This window comes from Phyllobates terribilis, unplaced genomic scaffold, assembly GCF_046119375.1.
Source record: "Phyllobates terribilis strain yellow unplaced genomic scaffold, ASM4611937v1 Scaffold_10__3_contigs__length_209671492, whole genome shotgun sequence".
Lineage (NCBI taxonomy): Eukaryota > Metazoa > Chordata > Amphibia > Anura > Dendrobatidae > Phyllobates > Phyllobates terribilis.
Window position 1 is genome coordinate 175784491 of NW_027362770.1, and position 13063 is coordinate 175797553.

Here is a 13063-nt window from a genome sequence, read left to right on the forward strand (position 1 = left end):
ATATATAATTATATACAGGAGATATCCAGGTTATACCAGCTGTACATATATAATTATATACAGGAGATGCCCAGGTTACAGCAGCTGTACATATATAATTATATACAGAAGATGTCCACGTTACACCAGCTATACATATAGAATTATATACAGGAGATGACCAGGTTATACCAGCTGTACATATAAAATTATATACAGGAGATGTCCAGGTTATACCAGCTGTACATATATAATTATATACAGGAGATACCCAGGTTATACCAGCTGTGCATATATAATTATATACAGGAGATACCCAGGTTATACCAGCTGTACATATAAAATTATATACAGGAGATGTACATGTTATACCAGCTGTACATATATAATTATATACAGGAGATGTCCAGGTTATACCAGCTGTACATATATAATTATATACAGGAGATGTCCAGGTTATACCAGCTGTACATATATAATTATATACAGGAGATGTCCAGGTTATACCAGCTGTACATATATAATTATATACAGGAGATGTCCAGGTTATACCAGCTGTACATATATAATTATATACAGGAGATACCCAGGTTATACCAGCTGTACATATATAATTATATACAGGAGATACCCAGGTTATACAAGCTGTACATATATAATTATATACAGGAGATGCCCAGGTTATACCAGCTGTGCATATATAATTATATACAGAAGATGCCCAGGTTATACCAGCTGTACATATATAATTATATACAGGAGATGCCCAGGTTATGCCAGCTGTACATATATAATTATATACAGGAGATACCCAGGTTATGCCAGCTGTACATATATAATTATATACAGGAGATATCCAGGTTATACCAGCTGTACATATATAATTATATACAGGAGATGCCCAGGTTATACCAGCTGTACATATATAATTATATACAGGAGATACCCAGGTTACACCAGCTGTACATATATAATTATATAGGAGATGCCCAGGTTATATCAGCTGTACATATATAATTATATACAGGAGATGCCCAGGTTATACCAGCTGTACATATATAATTATATATAGGAGATATCCAGGTTATACCAGCTGTACATATATAATTATATACAGGAGATGCCCAGGTTATACTAGCTGTACATATATAATTATATACAGGAGATGCCCAGGTTATACCAGCTGTACATATATAATTATATACAGGAGATGCCCAGGTTATACCAGCTGTACATATATAATTATATACAGGAGATGTCCAGGTTATACCAGCTGTGCATATATAATTATATACAGGAGATACCCAGGTTATACCAGCTGTACATATATAATTATATACAGGAGATATCCAGGTTATACCAGCTGTACATATATAATTATATACAGGAGATGCCCAGGTTACACCAGCTGTATATATATAATTATATACAGAAGATGTCCACGTTATACCAGCTGTACATATATAATTACATACAGGAGATGTCCAGGTTATACCAGCTGTGCATATATAATTATATACAGGAGATACCCAGGTTATACCAGCTGTGCATATATAATTATATACAGGAGATACCCAGGTTATACCAGCTGTACATATAAAATTATATACTGGAGATGTCCAGGTTATACCAGCTGTACATATATAATTATATACAGGAGATGTCCAGGTTATACCAGCTGTACATATATAATTATATACAGGAGATGTCCAGGTTATACCAGCTGTACATATATAATTATATACAGGAGATGTCCAGGTTATGCCAGCTGTACATATATAATTATATACAGGAGATGTCCAGGTTATACCAGCTGTACATATATAATTATATACAGGAGATACCCAGGTTATACCAGTTGTACATATATAATTATATACAGGAGATACCCAGGTTATACCAGCTGTACATATATAATTATATACAGGAGATGCCCAGGTTATACCAGCTGTACATATATAATTATATACAGGAGATGCCCAGGTTATGCCAGCTGTACATATATAATTATATACAGGAGATACCCAGGTTATGCCAGCTGTACATATATAATTATATACAGGAGATACCCAGGTTATACCAGCTGTACATATATAATTATATACAGGAGATGCCCAGGTTATACCAGCTGTACATATATAATTATATACAGGAGATACCCAGGTTACACCAGCTGTACATATATAATTATATAGGAGATGCCCAGGTTATATCAACTGTACATATATAATTATATACAGGAGATGCCCAGGTTATACCAGCTGTACATATATAATTATATACAGGAGATATCCAGGTTATACCAGCTGTACATATATAATTATATACAGGAGATGCCCAGGTTATACCAGCTGTACATATATAATTATATACAGGAGATGCCCAGGTTATACCAGCTGTACATATATAATTATATACAGGAGATACCCAGGTTATACCAGCTGTACATATATAATTATATACAGGAGATACCCAGGTTATACCAGCTGTACATATATAATTATATACAGGAGATGCCCAGGTTATACCAGATGTACATATATAATTATATACAGGAGATACCCAGGTTACACCAGCTGTACATATATAATTATATAGGAGATGCCCAGGTTACATCAGCTGTACATATATAATTATATACAGGAGATGCCCAGGTTATATCAGCTGTACATATATAATTATATACAGGAGATATCCAGGTTATACCAGCTGTACATATATAATTATATACAGGAGATGCCCAGGTTATATCAGCTGTACATATATAATTATATACAGGAGATGCCCAGGTTATATCAGCTGTACATATATAATTATATATAGGAGATGTCCAGGTTATACCAGCTGTACATATATAATTATATACAGGAGATACCCAGGTTATACCAGCTGTACATATATAATTATATACAGGAGATGCCCAGGTTATACCAGCTGTACATATATAATTATATACAGGAGATACCCAGGTTACACCAGCTGTACATATATAATTATATAGGAGATAAACAGGTTATATCAGCTGTACATATATAATTATATACAGGAGATGCCCAGGTTATATCAGCTGTACATATATAATTATATACAGGAGATATCCAGGTTATACCAGCTGTACATATATAATTATATACAGGAGATACCCAGGTTATACCAGCTGTACATATATAATTATATACAGAGGATACCCAGGTTATATCAGCAGTAGATATATAATTATATACAGGAGATGCCCAGGTTATATCAGCTGTACATATATAATTATATACAGGAGATGTCCAGGTAATACCAGCTGTACATATATAATTATATACAGGAGATACCCAGGTTATACCAGCTATACATATATAATTATATACAGGAGATGCCCAGGTTATACCAGCTGTACATATATAATTATATACAGGGGATACCCAGGTTATACCAGCTGTACATATATAATTATATACAGAAGATGTCCACGTTATACCAGCTGTACATATATAATTATATACAGGAGATATCCAGGTTATACCAGCTGTACATATATAATTATATACAGGAGATACCCAGGTTATACCAGCTGTACATATATAATTATATAGGAGATGCCCAGGTTATATCAGCTGTACATATATAATCATATACAGGAGATGCCCAGGTTATATCAGCTGTACATATAAAATTATATACAGGAGATATCCAGGTTATACCAGCTGTACATATATAATTATATACAGGAGATACCCAGGTTATATCAGCTGTACATATATAATTATATACAGGAGATGCCCAGGTTATACCAGCTGTACATATATAATTATATACAGGAGATGCCCAGGTTATACCAGCTGTACATATATAATTATATACAGGAGATACCCAGGTTACACCAGCTGTACATATATAATTATATAGGAGATGCCAAGGTTATATCAGCTGTACATATATAATTATATACAGGAGATGCCCAGGTTATATCAGCTGTACATATATAATTATATACAGGAGATATCACGGTTAAACCAGCTGTACATATATAATTATATACAGGAGATACCCAGGTTATATCAGCTGTACATATATAATTATATACAGAGGATACCCAGGTTATATCAGCTGTAGATATATAATTATATACAGGAGATGCCCAGGTTATATCAGCTGTACAAATATAATTATATACAGGAGATGTCCAGGTTATACCAGCTGTACATATATAATTATATACAGGAGATACCCAGGTTATACCAGTTGTACATATATAATTATATACAGAAGATGTCCAGGTTATATCAGCTGTACATATATAATTATATACAGGAGATACCCAGGTTATACCAGCTGTATATATAATTATATACAGGAGATGCCCAGGTTATACCAACTGTACGTATATAATTATATACAGGAGATATCCAGGTTATACCAGCTGTACATATATAATTATATACAGGAGATACCCAGGTTATATCAGCTGTACATATATAATTATATACAGAGGATACCCAGGTTATATCAGCTGTAGATATATAATTATATACAGGAGATGCCCAGGTTATATCAGCTGTACATATATAATTATATACAGGAGATGTCCAGGTTATACCAGCTGTACATATATAATTATATACAGGAGATACCCAGGTTATACCAGTTGTACATATATAATTATATACAGAAGATGTCCAGGTTATACCAGCTGTACATATATAATTATATACAGGAGATACCCAGGTTATACCAGCTGTACATATATAATTATATACAGGAGATGCCCAGGTTATACCAGCTGTACATATATAATTATATACAGGTTATACCAGCTGTACATATATAATTATATACAGGAGATACCCAGGTTACACCAGCTGTACATATATAATTATATAGGAGATGCCCAGGTTATATCAGCTGTACATATATAATCATATACAGGAGATGCCCAGGTTATATCAGCTGTACATATAAAATTATATACAGGAGATATCCAGGTTATACCAGCTGTACATATATAATTATATAAAGGAGATACCCAGGTTATATCAGCTGTACATATATAATTATATACAGGAGATGCCCAGGTTATACCAGCTGTACATATATAATTATATACAGGAGATGCCCAGGTTATACCAGCTGTACATATATAATTATATACAGGAGATACCCAGGTTACACCAGCTGTACATATATAATTATATAGGAGATGCCCAGGTTATATCAGCTGTACATATATAATTATATACAGGAGTTGCCCAGGTTATATCAGCTGTACATATATAATTATATACAGGAGATATCCAGGTTATACCAGCTGTACATATATAATTATATACAGGAGATACCCAGGTTATATCAGCTGTACATATATAATTATATACAGAGGATACCCAGGTTATATCAGCTGTAGATATATAATTATATACAGGAGATGCCCAGGTTATATCAGCTGTACATATATAATTATATACAGGAGATGTCCAGGTTATACCAGCTGTACATATATAATTATATACAGGAGATACCCAGGTTATACCAGTTGTACATATATAATTATATACAGAAGATGTCCAGGTTATATCAGCTGTACATATATAATTATATACAGGAGATACCCAGGTTATACCAGCTGTACATATATAATTATATACAGGAGATGTCCAGGTTATACCAGCTGTACATATATAATTATATACAGGAGATACCCAGGTTATATCAGCTGTACATATATAATTATATACAGAGGATACCCAGGTTATATCAGCTGTAGATATATAATTATATACAGGAGATGCCCAGGTTATATCAGCTGTACATATATAATTATATACAGGAGATGTCCAGGTTATACCAGCTGTACATATATAATTATATACAGGAGATACCCAGGTTATACCAGCTGTACATATATAATTATATACAGGAGATGCCCAGGTTATACCAGCTGTACATATATAATTATATACAGGTTATACCAGCTGTACATATATAATTATATACAGGAGATACCCAGGTTATATCAGCTGTACATATATAATTATATACAGAGGATACCCAGGTTATATCAGCTGTAGATATATAATTATATACAGGAGATGCCCAGGTTATATCAGCTGTAAATATATAATTATATACAGGAGATGTCCAGGTTATACCAGCTGTACATATATAATTATATACAGGAGATACCCAGGTTATACCAGTTGTTCATATATAATTATATACAGAAGATGTCCAGGTTATACCAGCTGTACATATATAATTATACACAGGAGATGCCCAGGTTATACCAGCTGTACATATATAATTATATACAGGAGATGTCCAGGTTATACCAGCTGTACATATATAATTATATACAGGAGATATCCAGGTTATACCAGCTGTACATATATAATTATATATAGGAGATGTCCAGGTTATACCAGCTGTACATATATAATTATATACAGGAGATATCCAGGTTATACCAGCTGTACATATATAATTATATACAGGAGATACCCAGGTTATACCAGCTGTACATATATAATTATATACAGGAGATGCCCAGGTTATACCAGCTGTACATATATAATTATATACAGGAGATATCCAGGTTATACCAGCTGTACATATATAATTATATACAGGAGATACCCAGGTTATACCAGCTGTACATATATAATTATATACAGGAGATGCCCAGGTTATACCAGCTGTACATATATAATTATATACAGGAGATATCCAGGTTATACCAGCTGTACATATATAATTATATACAGGAGATACCCAGGTTACACCAGCTGTACATATATAATTATATAGGAGATGCCCAGGTTATATCAGCTGTACATATATAATTATATACAGGAGATGCCCAGGTTATATCAGCTGTACATATATAATTATATACAGGAGATATCCAGGTTAAACCAGCTGTACATATATAATTATATACAGGAGATACCCAGGTTACATCAGCTGTACATATATAATTATATACAGAGGATACCCAGGTTATATCAGCTGTAGATATATAATTATATACAGGAGATGCCCAGGTTATATCAGCTGTACATATATAATTATATACAGGCGATGTCCAGGTTATACCAGCTGTACATATATAATTATATACAGGAGATACCCAGGTTATACCAGTTGTACATATATAATTATATACAGAAGATGTCCAGGTTATATCAGCTGTACATATATAATTATATACAGGAGATACCCAGGTTATACCAGCTGTATATATAATTATATACAGGAGATGCCCAGGTTATACCAACTGTACGTATATAATTATATACAGGAGATATCCAGGTTATACCAGCTGTACATATATAATTATATACAGGAGATACCCAGGTTATATCAGCTGTACATATATAATTATATACAGAGGATACCCAGGTTATATCAGCTGTAGATATATAATTATATACAGGAGATGCCCAGGTTATATCAGCTGTACATATATAATTATATACAGGAGATGTCCAGGTTATACCAGCTGTACATATATAATTATATACAGGAGATACCCAGGTTATACCAGTTGTACATATATAATTATATACAGAAGATGTCCAGGTTATACCAGCTGTACATATATAATTATATACAGGAGATACCCAGGTTATACCAGCTGTACATATATAATTATATACAGGAGATGCCCAGGTTATACCAGCTGTACATATATAATTATATACAGGTTATACCAGCTGTACATATATAATTATATACAGGAGATACCCAGGTTACACCAGCTGTACATATATAATTATATAGGAGATGCCCAGGTTATATCAGCTGTACATATATAATCATATACAGGAGATGCCCAGGTTATATCAGCTGTACATATAAAATTATATACAGGAGATATCCAGGTTATACCAGCTGTACATATATAATTATATAAAGGAGATACCCAGGTTATATCAGCTGTACATATATAATTATATACAGGAGATGCCCAGGTTATACCAGCTGTACATATATAATTATATACAGGAGATGCCCAGGTTATACCAGCTGTACATATATAATTATATACAGGAGATACCCAGGTTACACCAGCTGTACATATATAATTATATAGGAGATGCCCAGGTTATATCAGCTGTACATATATAATTATATACAGGAGTTGCCCAGGTTATATCAGCTGTACATATATAATTATATACAGGAGATATCCAGGTTATACCAGCTGTACATATATAATTATATACAGGAGATACCCAGGTTATATCAGCTGTACATATATAATTATATACAGAGGATACCCAGGTTATATCAGCTGTAGATATATAATTATATACAGGAGATGCCCAGGTTATATCAGCTGTACATATATAATTATATACAGGAGATGTCCAGGTTATACCAGCTGTACATATATAATTATATACAGGAGATACCCAGGTTATACCAGTTGTACATATATAATTATATACAGAAGATGTCCAGGTTATATCAGCTGTACATATATAATTATATACAGGAGATACCCAGGTTATACCAGCTGTACATATATAATTATATACAGGAGATGCCCAGGTTATATCAGCTGTACATATATAATTATATACAGGAGATGTCCAGGTTATACCAGCTGTACATATATAATTATATACAGGAGATACCCAGGTTATACCAGCTGTACATATATAATTATATACAGGAGATGCCCAGGTTATACCAGCTGTACATATATAATTATATACAGGTTATACCAGCTGTACATATATAATTATATACAGGAGATACCCAGGTTATATCAGCTGTACATATATAATTATATACAGAGGATACCCAGGTTATATCAGCTGTAGATATATAATTATATACAGGAGATGCCCAGGTTATATCAGCTGTACATATATAATTATATACAGGAGATGTCCAGGTTATACCAGCTGTACATATATAATTATATACAGGAGATACCCAGGTTATACCAGTTGTTCATATATAATTATATACAGAAGATGTCCAGGTTATACCAGTTGTACATATATAATTATATACAGGAGATGTCCAGGTTATACCAGCTGTACATATATAATTATATACAGGAGATATCCAGGTTATACCAGCTGCACATATATAATTATATATAGGAGATGTCCAGGTTATACCAGCTGTACATATATAATTATATACAGGAGATATCCAGGTTATACCAGCTGTACATATATAATTATATACAGGAGATACCCAGGTTATACCAGCTGTACATATATAATTATATACAGGAGATGCCCAGGTTATACCAGCTGTACATATATAATTATATACAGGAGATATCCAGGTTATACCAGCTGTACATATATAATTATATACAGGAGATACCCAGGTTATACCAGCTGTACATATATAATTATATACAGGAGATGCCCAGGTTATACCAGCTGTACATATATAATTATATACAGGAGATATCCAGGTTATACCAGCTGTACATATATAATTATATACAGGAGATACCCAGGTTACACCAGCTGTACATATATAATTATATAGGAGATGCCGAGGTTATATCAGCTGTACATATATAATTATATACAGGAGATGCCCAGGTTATATCAGCTGTACATATATAATTATATACAGGAGATGCCCAGGTTATATCAGCTGTACATATATAATTATATACAGGAGATACCCAGGTTATACCAGCTGTACATATATAATTATATACAGAGGATACCCAGGTTATATCAGCTGTAGATATATAATTATATACAGGAGATGCCCAGGTTATATCAGCTGTACATATATAATTATATACAGGAGATGTCCAGGTAATACCAGCTGTACATATATAATTATATACAGGAGATACCCAGGTTATACCAGCTATTCATATATAATTATATACAGGAGATGCCCAGGTTATACCAGCTGTACATATATAATTATATACAGGAGATACCCAGGTTATACCAGCTGTACATATATAATTATATACAGAAGATGTCCACGTTATACCAGCTGTACATATATAATTATATACAGGAGATATCCAGGTTATACCAGCTGTACATATATAATTATATACAGGAGATACCCAGGTTATACCAGCTGTACATATATAATTATATACAGGAGATACCCAGGTTATACCAGCTGTACATATATAATTATATACAGGAGATGCCCAGGTTATACCAGCTGTACTTATATAATTATATTCAGGAGATACCCAGGTTACACCAGCTGTACATATATAATTATATAGGAGATGCCCAGGTTATATCAGCTGTACATATATAATCATATACAGGAGATGCCCAGGTTATATCAGCTGTACATATAAAATTATATACAGGAGATATCCAGGTTATACCAGCTGTACATATATAATTATATACAGGAGATACCCAGGTTATATCAGCTGTACATATATAATTATATACAGGAGATGCCCAGGTTATACCAGCTGTACATATATAATTATATACAGGAGATGCCCAGGTTATACCAGCTGTACATATATAATTATATACAGGAGATACCCAGGTTACACCAGCTGTACATATATAATTATATAGGAGATGCCCAGGTTATATCAGCTGTACATATATAATTATATATAGGAGATGCCCAGGTTATATCAGCTGTACATATATAATTATATACAGGAGATATCCAGGTTATACCAGCTGTACATATATAATTATATACAGGAGATACCCAGGTTATATCAGCTGTACATATATAATTATATACAGAGGATACCCAGGTTATATCAGCTGTAGATATATAATTATATACAGGAGATGCCCAGGTTATATCAGCTGTACATATATAATTATAAACAGGAGATGTCCAGGTTATACCAGCTGTACATATATAATTATATACAGGAGATACCCAGGTTATACCAGTTGTACATATATAATTATATACAGAAGATGTCCAGGTTATATCAGCTGTACATATATAATTATATACAGGAGATACCCAGGTTATACCAGCTGTACATATATAATTATATACAGGAGATGCCCAGGTTATACCAGCTGTACATATATAATTATATACAGGAGATATCCAGGTTATACCAGCTGTACATATATAATTATATACAGGAGATACCCAGGTTATATCAGCTGTACATATATAATTATATACAGAGGATACCCAGGTTATATCAGCTGTAGATATATAATTATATACAGGAGATGCCCAGGTTATATCAGCTGTACATATATAATTATATACCGGAGATGTCCAGGTTATACCAGCTGTACATATATAATTATATACAGGAGATACCCAGGTTATACCAGTTGTACATATATAATTATATACAGAAGATGTCCAGGTTATACCAGCTGTACATATATAATTTTATACAGGAGATACCCAGGTTATACCAGCTGTACATATATAATTATATACAGGAGATGCCCAGGTTATATCAGCTGTACATATATAATTATATACAGGTTATACCAGCTGTACATATATAATTATATACAGGAGATACCCAGGTTACACCAGCTGTACATATATAATTATATAGGAGATGCCCAGGTTATATCAGCTGTACATATATAATCATATACAGGAGATGCCCAGGTTATATCAGCTGTACATATAAAATTATATACAGGAGATATCCAGGTTATACCAGCTGTACATATATAATTATATAAAGGAGATACCCAGGTTATATCAGCTGTACATATATAATTATATACAGGAGATGCCCAGGTTATACCAGCTGTACATATATAATTATATACAGGAGATGCCCAGGTTATACCAGCTGTACATATATAATTATATACAGGAGATACCCAGGTTACACCAGCTGTACATATATAATTATATAGGAGATGCCCAGGTTATATCAGCTGTACATATATAATTATATACAGGAGTTGCCCAGGTTATATCAGCTGTACATATATAATTATATACAGGAGATATCCAGGTTATACCAGCTGTACATATATAATTATATACAGGAGATACCCAGGTTATATCAGCTGTACATATATAATTATATACAGAGGATACCCAGGTTATATCAGCTGTAGATATATAATTATATACAGGAGATGCCCAGGTTATATCAGCTGTACATATATAATTATATACAGGAGATGTCCAGGTTATACCAGCTGTACATATATAATTATATACAGGAGATACCCAGGTTATACCAGTTGTACATATATAATTATATACAGAAGATGTCCAGGTTATATCAGCTGTACATATATAATTATATACAGGAGATACCCAGGTTATACCAGCTGTACATATATAATTATATACAGGAGATGTCCAGGTTATACCAGCTGTACATATATAATTATATACAGGAGATACCCAGGTTATATCAGCTGTACATATATAATTATATACAGAGGATACCCAGGTTATATCAGCTGTAGATATATAATTATATACAGGAGATGCCCAGGTTATATCAGCTGTACATATATAATTATATACAGGAGATGTCCAGGTTATACCAGCTGTACATATATAATTATATACAGGAGATACCCAGGTTATACCAGCTGTACATATATAATTATATACAGGAGATGCCCAGGTTATACCAGCTGTACATATATAATTATATACAGGTTATACCAGCTGTACATATATAATTATATACAGGAGATACCCAGGTTATATCAGCTGTACATATATAATTATATACAGAGGATACCCAGGTTATATCAGCTGTAGATATATAATTATATACAGGAGATGCCCAGGTTATATCAGCTGTACATATATAATTATATACAGGAGATGTCCAGGTTATACCAGCTGTACATATATAATTATATACAGGAGATACCCAGGTTATACCAGTTGTTCATATATAATTATATACAGAAGATGTCCAGGTTATACCAGCTGTACATATATAATTATACACAGGAGATGCCCAGGTTATACCAGCTGTACATATATAATTATATACAGGAGATGTCCAGGTTATACCAGCTGTACATATATAATTATATACAGGAGATATCCAGGTTATACCAGCTGTACATATATAATTATATATAGGAGATGTCCAGGTTATACCAGCTGTACATATATAATTATATACAGGAGATAT